The sequence below is a fragment of the Apium graveolens genome, chromosome 5 (assembly GCF_009905375.1).
Source record: "Apium graveolens cultivar Ventura chromosome 5, ASM990537v1, whole genome shotgun sequence".
NCBI lineage: Eukaryota > Viridiplantae > Streptophyta > Magnoliopsida > Apiales > Apiaceae > Apium > Apium graveolens.
In genome coordinates, this window is record NC_133651.1 from 271913555 (window position 1) to 271922456 (window position 8902).

General features: G+C 38.6%; 1 non-coding gene across 1 annotated transcript; it reads right to left on the bottom strand.

The window, feature by feature from the left end:
* Positions 1-401: 401 nt before the first annotated feature.
* On the bottom strand, positions 402-508 carry LOC141662451 (small nucleolar RNA R71). The gene has a single exon (XR_012550567.1). It is a non-coding gene; the product is annotated as a small nucleolar RNA R71 (small nucleolar RNA).
* Positions 509-8902: the final 8394 nt, after the last annotated feature.

Sequence of the window (8902 nt, forward strand, 5' to 3'; positions counted from 1 at the left end):
GTCGAGGAGAAAGTTGAAGAAGAAGCTCTTATTGCAATGGGAGAACCAGAAGCGAATACGAAGGATTTGATGGATTACTCTCAGCCGAAGATTAATGATATTCAGTCTAGCATTGTTCGACCAGCCATCACGGCTAACACCTTTGAGATCAAGTCAAGCACGATTCAGATGATACAGAACTCAGTTCAGTCAACATGCACATCAGAGATTTTATCGAGATCTGTGACACTTTCAAGTTCAATAGAGTTTCTAAAGATGCTATTAAGTAAAGGCTTTTCCCATTCTCTCTGCGGGATAAAGCTAAGTGTTGGTTACATTTTCTACCACCAGGGTCTATCACCAAATGGGAGGATCTTGCTCAAAAGTTCCTAACTAAATTCTTTCCTATGGTGAAGACTGCTACAATTAGAAATGCACTTACTCAATTTGCTCACCAATTTGGAGAATCTTTATGTGAGGCCTGGGATCGCTATAAAGAAATGCTTAGAAAGTTTCCTCACCATGGGATGCCTAACTGGATGATCATAAACTGCTTTTATAATGGATTGGGTGCTATTTCTAGACCCATGCTTGATACAACATCAGGAGAAGCCTTATGGGCTAAAAACTATGATGAAGCTTATGAATTGATTGAGCTGATGGCTTTCAATGAATACCATAACCCAACTCAGAGACTACCTCAAGGCAAGGTAGCGGAAATTATGGATGTAGATGCAACTACGGCTATAGCTGCTCAGCTTAAGGCTTTGATGATGAAGGTGGATTCTTTGGCGAATTATGGATGGACTACAACCGATATTAAGGGAATCAACCCTTCTTATTGTATGCATAAAATTCTACTAGAGGAAGGTAGCAAGCCTATTATTGAGCAAAAGAGAAGGCTTAATCTGATCATGAAAGAAGTTGTGAAGAAGGAAATTCTCAAGTGGATATATGCAGGGATCATCTACCCTATTTCTGATAGTTCATGGGTGAGTCCAGTTCAATGTGTGCTGAAGAAAGGAGGTATCACAGTTGTTGCTAATGAGAAGAATGAGCTCATTCCTACTCGAACAGTCATGCGATGCAGAGTTTGCATGGATTACAGGAAGCTTAATAAAGCCACAAGGAAGGATCATTTCCCTCTTCCTTTTGTTCATCAGATGCCGGACATATTGGCTGGGCATGAGTACTATTGTCTTCTGGATGGCTATTCGGGCTATAATCAGATTTGTATTTCTCCAGAATATAGGGAAAAGACAACTATCACATGTCCATTTAGGACTTTCACCTTCAGAAGGGTTTCTTTTGGGTTGTGTGGTGCACCTGCCACATTTTAGATATGTATATGGCTATCTTCTCTGACATGATTGGTCCATATGTGGAGGTGTTCATGGACGATTTCTCTGTGTTTGGAGATTCTTTTGACGAATGCTTGCACAATCTTGGCGTCGTTCTTAAATGGTGTTTTGAGACCAATCTGGTTCTCAACTGGGAGAAATGTCATTTTATAGTGCGAAAGGGCATTATTCTTGGCCACAAGGTCTCTAGTAAAGGTCTTGAGATGGACAAAGCCAAGGTGGGGGTTATCAAAAACCTTCCTCCACCAATTTCTGTTAAGGGAGTCCGCAGCTTTCTTGGTCATGCGGGATTCTATAAGCGGTTCATCAAGTACTTCTCAAAAATCTCTAAACCCTTGTGCAATCTTCTAGAGAAAGAAGTCCCTTTTAAGTTTGATGACGAGTGCCTTGCTGCTTTTGAGATCTTAAAGAAGAATTTAATCATGATACCTGTCATAATTGCACCTGATTGGAATGAGCCTTTTGAAATGATGTGCAATGCAAGTGACTATGCAGTTGGAGCAGTTCTTGGGCAGAGAAAGAACAACATATTTCATGTGGTCTACTATGCTAGTAAGACCCTCGATGGTGCTCAACTGAATTATACTACTACTAAAAAAGAACTCTTAGCCATTGTCTATGGTTTTGAGAAGTTTCGATCTTATTTGCTTGGGACGAAGGTGACAGTTTTCACTTATCACGCTACTATTCGATATCTCATCTCGAAGAAGGACTCGAAGCCTAGACTGATTCGATGGGTTCTTTTACTTCATGAATTTACGTTGGAGATCAAGGATAGAAATGGTACTGAGAATCAAGGTGCTGATCATCTTTCTCATTTGGAAGATCCAAGTGTGACTTCACAGGATAAGATATTGATAAATAAGTCTTTTCCCGATGAGCAGTTGTTTGGAGTGCAAGAAGAAGAACCATGGTTCGCAAAAATTGTGAACTACATTGTAAGCAATATCATGCCTCCAGACTTGTCTTCTGCTCAAAGGAAGAAGTTTTTTCATGAGGTGAAGTGGTACATGTGGGATGAGCCATTCTTGTTTAGGCAAGGAGCTGACCAAATCATCATGAGATGTATTCCGTACAGTGAAACAGGGGGGATCTTGCGAGATTGCCATTCGACTGCTTATGGAGGCCACTATGGTGGAGAAAACACGGCAGCTCGTATCCTTCAAATGGGATTTTTCTGGCCTATATTGTTTAAGGATGCGCATCAATTTGTTTTGAAGTGTGATCGATGCCATCGTGTGGGTAATATGTCTAAGAGGGATGAGATGCTTCTTTATGTGCTTCTCGAGGTTGAAGTCTTCGATGTTTGGGGAATTGACGTCATGGGGCCATTTATCTCATCTTGCAACAATCAGTATATCTTGTTGGCGGTTGATTATGTATCGAATTGGGTTGAAGTTAAGGCTTTGCTGACAAATGATGTGAAGGTAGTGCATAATTTTCTTCATAAGTAGATATTCACAAGGTTTAGGACTCCAAGAGTCATAATCAGTGACGAGGGATCGCATTTATGCAATTGTAAGTTCACTGCTATGATATAAAGATATGATGTGAATCATCACATTACTACATCCTACCATCCTCAGACTAATGGTCAAGCTGAGGTGTCTAACAAGGAGATTAAGTGTATTCTAGATAAAGTTGTATATCCATCAAAGGAAGGATTGGTCTTTGAAGCTAGATGAAGCTGTTTCGGCATATCAAGCAGCATATAAGACTCTACTAGGTATGTCATCATTTCAGTTGGTTTATGGTAAGGGATGTAATTTTCCTATGGAGCTCGAGCACAAAGCGTATTGGGCTTTGAAGAAGTTAAACCTTGATTTGGATGCAGCTGGTAAGAAGAGGATGCTTCAACTGAATGAACTCGACGAGTTTCGGCTTCAAGCATATGAGAAAAACAAAATGTATAAGGAGAAAGTCAAGAGGTGGCACGATAGGGGTCTAGTGCTCAAATCATTTGTGCCGGGACAACAAGTTCTTTTATTCAACTATTATCTCCGTCTTTTTCCTGGAAAATTGAAGTCGAGGTGATCAGGGCCGTTTGTTATCAAAACTGTGTTTCCACATGGAGCGGTGGAGATTTTTGAGAATGATCCAGGCCAAGAATTCAAGGTAAATGGACAGATATTGAAGCATTACTATGGGGATACGGCAAACCGCAAGGTGATTAGTGCCGTTTTATTGTCCACTTGATCTCGGAATTCTACATCAAGCTAATGACGTAAAGCAAGCGCTTCTTGGGAGGCAACCCAAGTTTATTGTACATTAGTAGGTAGATGAAGAAGAAAGCAAGGAGAAAAATACAAAAACATCAGAAAAAGAAAATAATCCAGTGTCAACTACAGTAGCACGGCGCGCCCGCGCTGAGTTTCCAGTAAGTGCGCGTTGCGGGGCGGTCGCGCTGGTTTTCCAGTAACACGGCGCGCCCGCGCTGTCAGGAGGGGCGGTCGCGCTGCATCCCTGTAGTAAAAAAAAGAAGCAGAGAATCAGGAATTTGAATACAAAATCAATTCCTGCCCAAATTCCCTCCTCCACTTCCCATAATTTCTATTCCAAATCAATTCCATTACCCCCATTACTTCCATTAATCCTACTTCTTTTCCATAACTAATTCTTAATCTCCTATATATACACATACTTAAACACAAACATCTCCATCACTTCTCAAATTCTCAAACACAAATCTCTCTTATACACACCTCTCCTATTCTCTCTTATTCACTTCCAATGGCACCCAAAAGACAACAAACCCAAGTTAGCAGCAACACTACCGATTCTTCTAGTGTTGGTGGTGTGAGGCCTAGGTTTTCAACTCCAAAGGATGGGGCAGAGTATATGATGTTGGTTTCGAAGCCTATAGCCAAGGAGTGAGGTTTTCTGCAATCAGGGAGGGATGGTAAGTTGTTGGAGATGATTGTGGAGATGGGGTGGATTTCTTTTTGTGAGGCACCAGCTGTGGTGCCTATGAGTGTGGTTCGCAATTTTTACTTGAATGCAAAGGCGGATAAGAACGGTTTTACTGTGGTGAGGGGGTTGACTGTGGATTACAGTGCAGAGGCCATTCATTGGGTGATAAGTCAGCCCGAGAGATAGCCAGAGCAGGAGGATTGAAATGCGAAGACCAACGAGGATTTTAACTTGGATTTGATCATTGCTACTTTTTGTGTGCCAGAGACTCATTGGAAGTTCAAGAAGGGCACACACACGTATGCTACTTTCCCGGCTTCTTGTATGAACAGGTATGCCCGTGCATGGAACTCGTTTATTTGTGCTAATATTATGCCTTCGTCTTATGTGCATGATATTACGGTAGATCAGGTAAAGCTATTGTGGGGTATTCTGCAGGGTGATAATATGGACTTGGGGTACCTTATCTTTCATGGGATTTTAGAGCGCTACGGGTTCTATACCATATGCGTTGATTGTGACGAAGCTGTGTGTGGCGGTTGGACTTCATTGGCCCACACACGAGTGGCTTCAGCTTCCTAGTGCTCCTATTGACAGTTTTATGCTGTTGAGCATGCAAGAGTGGTATGGTGGGAAGCCTGTTCCGAAGGGGCTTGGTTATTCTTATGACCATCTTCCAGGTGGAAAGCCAGCTGATTAGATGTATGCTGGTGGTACGACCCAGGTGAGCAGATCAGCATGGAGAGCTCAGTTGGGTGAAGAGGTAGGTCCTTCGCGATCATAGCAGCAGCATCATGAGGAAACAGATGATAGTGCTACTTTGGATTCAGCGCAGTATAGGCGCTTGATGAGGAGGATGGATGCGATGCATGACATCCATAGTCGGTTTACACAGGACCTTACCCAGGTATTGGGGACTGCATTCAGAGCTACATGAGTTGATATCCAGTGGCCAGTTTTTAGTGAGGACTCTGTGTACCCGCCTCCAGACACTCCTGACATAACACCCCATGAGGGTGATGACCCTGATTCTTAGTAGGTATGCCTCATTCCTTACTATTACGTTCACTGAGGACAATGAATATTTTAAGTTTGGTGGTGGTAGTTAAGGAATATATGTTAGGTATGTGTTTCATATAGTTTGCATATTCATGATAGTTTAGTTCATATAATTGCATATTTGCCATATAATTGTTTTTTTTTATTTTGCCTGATAGTATGTTGCATATAGTTTCATTCATGTGCATTATATCATGATCCCTTAAGGTTGCTTTTCTGACTGATTTGTGATATTGATGCTAGTGTAGTGATGTCGTGTTTAGGGATTTTAAGTCTTATCGAGTTTATTTGCATGCTAGAAGCAATTAAATTTCACTAAGTCTTATAGGTTACTTGCGTGCTAGATCATGATCATAGTTTGTTTGTTTGTCGAGGTTTAATCACATGTTTATAGTTAGAATGTATGACATTCTCTTAATGATAAAATAACATGGATATTTAAAAATTGGAGAAAAAAATTGGATTTCATTGCCAGTTGTTGTGGCTAAGTGTCAAATGGCTAGTAGCCGGCTCATTTTAAATGAGTAGTCTAGGGTTGAACGAGATGGAGCGAAACGCACTCGTTCAGAAATCATGAAAAAACAGAAAAGAAAAAAAATAGAAAAAAGAAGAAAAAAAGGAAAAAATGTGTTTATGCATAATTGATCACGAGTAGGCTCTTTAATACTCGAGTTATTAAGTTCTTAGGGGACTTTGTGCCTAGTGACCTAAGGCTTTTGTAGTCTGGGATCCACTAACCTAACGCTCGCTATATGGGTATTATTTTATAAGTCTTTTGTGGACCTCACTCATTGTACGGTCAAATAAGCATGTTTGTTTTATTTATGTGTTATGAATAAAAGCATGAATCCATATAATAACTCCGATATAAGAATTGAATTGTTGTCGGTCATTTTGAGTTTAACTTTTATTCTATTTATAACCTTGTGATTGCCTTGATGAGTAGTGAGTTATGATTGTTGATCTAGTTGCAATATTATATCTGTAAGCATTTGCACACAAGCACACTTCTGGTTTGTGAGTTGATTTGTGAGATTTAATTGAACTTGTGTGAATAATTGCATTCGTTGAGATGTTGCTTGTTGGTTGGTTAATTTATTCTATTGGGATAGTTTGCATTCATGTAGCTTGCATTCATGCATTGTTAGTTCTCGTTCTTTTAGTCTGTTTATGCTTGAGGACAAGTATCGGTTCAAGTTTGGGGGTGGGTTAAGTGGCATTTATGTCCACTTAGAATGCTCTATAAAGGCTTGGATTGATATTTTATACTCAAGTTATTTGTGTTTTTCCATTTCAGGCATATAAGAGGATTCAAGGAGATTTAGCATTGTTTTGGTGCTAAATTGGTGCTAGGAATGTGTCCAGGAAGTTAGCTCGTGGATCGCCATGTCAAACCAGCCAGAAAAGCAAAAATCAGAGTTTTATCCAGAAGGACAGCGCACCCTTGCTGCAGTAGCATGCGGCCACGCCGGGTGAACAGAATGTCAGCGCGCCCGCGCCGGAAAAGCGCGCGTCCGCGCCAGGTCGGGTTTCAAGAATCCTGTTTCTACTATAATTTTGATTTCTGGACTTCTCTGCTGATCAGGGCTACAATATAATGATAACTTAAGGTCGTTTTTTATAACAAGACGTACCACAACTTAAGGAGAAGATGTAAGAAGACCGTATAACACAATTTAACCAAGGCGAAGAGGACCTAGTTTATTCTTGTGATTCTTTGTTTTACGTTATAATCTTGGATGCTAGTTTTCTTATTTGTTGAACCTATACTCTTGTTTAACGTACTTGGTTTTATTATTTAAATTTATGAAGACTTAGTTTATTATACCATGCTTTCATCGGAACCCACGGTGGTGATGAGTTCAGTTATGGGTTAATTGTTATCATGGGGTTCTAGCGGATTTACTTATGGATTTCTTTAGTAATTTGTTTCGATACCTTATGTAACGTCTGAGAAATTTACGTCTGTATTATATCATAATTGATAATAAATTATGTGGATTAATGTGTTATTATGAGTAATTATCTGTCAAACCCTAATTGCTACGTGTTACGTGCATTCCGTGTCATTCCGGTATTTTTAAGATATTTTTCAGAAATTTTATTTCGAAATCATAAGTTTCATTTCAAACGTTTTACGACCCAAACCATAATTTTAAAGCCATTATTTAAAATAAAACAATGGGCCTTATTTTTCATCAAACGGCTTTTACCATCGCATTATTCTGAACATCTAGATATTTTATAAATTTTCTCGTTTTGCGAAAAATGACTTTTCCGGGCACCATTGGGTATTAAAAACCCCACAAAAATCACATTTTTATTTTTTATAAAATTATAGGACTTTTAATTATACCATTTCTTTGTATTTTTGCATTATTCATAATTTTTGGGAAATTTTGGCATATATATTGTATATATATAATATTTATAAATTAAATTTTAATACTCAAAAATTATAAAAATTAGGGCCAAATTATTTTATTAGATGTATAATTAGCCCCTTAATTTTATTTAGGAGTATTAATTTTGCAGCTATAAATACCCTAATTATTATTAATTTATTTAATTAAAAATCAGAAATTCTGCAATTATCCCCAATTTCCATAAAATTAGGGTTTGGTGTTCTTGACTTCAATCAGAGATTTGATCGTGATTCCGACCTCCAAATCAAGCGTGTAAGTAGTCATTGCAAAGCTCTTGATCTCTACTTTCGATTGGTATAATCAATTTCATGTTTTATATCTTCGATTTTCAATTCGTGTTTTTAGGGTTTATGTTTGATTTAGGCGTTTTTGATTCTTAAATCGTTTGTTTGTTTTGATGATTCCAACAGCTTTATATCAAGTTAAGGAGTGATTTTGAGTATTTAATTGATCGGTATAACCCCAGGAGGGTATGGTTCGAGTTCGTGGGTTTAGCAGAATTTCAGATTCATTTTTTTATGATTTTGGTGATGTTTTGATTGTTGCTGATGGCTGAGTTTGATTGTAGAGTTAAACAGCTTTATTTTCGTATAATAATCTTTAAGTTTGGTATACAAACATGAAGGATCGTGTTTTTGCCGGAGTACTGCCGGTTTTTGTCTGGTTTTTGTCGGAGAAGACGACGGGGCTATCGTCGATGGTTGCAGGATGGGTGGTTGTGATGACGGAGTCGAGAGGAACGTGTTGGTAGCAAGAACGGTGCAGAATCATTACGTGTTGGCTACGATCAAGCCTCGCCTGAAACAGACCGCCGGTGCCAGATAATGGGCAGCCGGACGACTGTTCTTGGCGACCCGTGGTCGACCCGGTTTTGACCCGGTGTACGACCCGGGTTTGATCCAATAAAACCTAAACTCCATTCCTCTTTTCTGTTTATGCAATTTTAATTATTTATTTATATATTATAAAAGTAAAAATCAGTTTTATTAATTCTGAAAATCAATTAAAAATTAGTTTTAAATTCTGTAAAATATTATTAATAATTTCTGAATTATTTTCTTAATTTAGAAATTTGAATTTAGTTATTTAAGTAATTATTTAATAGTTTATCTAAGTATTTATTTATTTATTATTTTATTAATTAAGTAATCAATTGATAATTAAGGA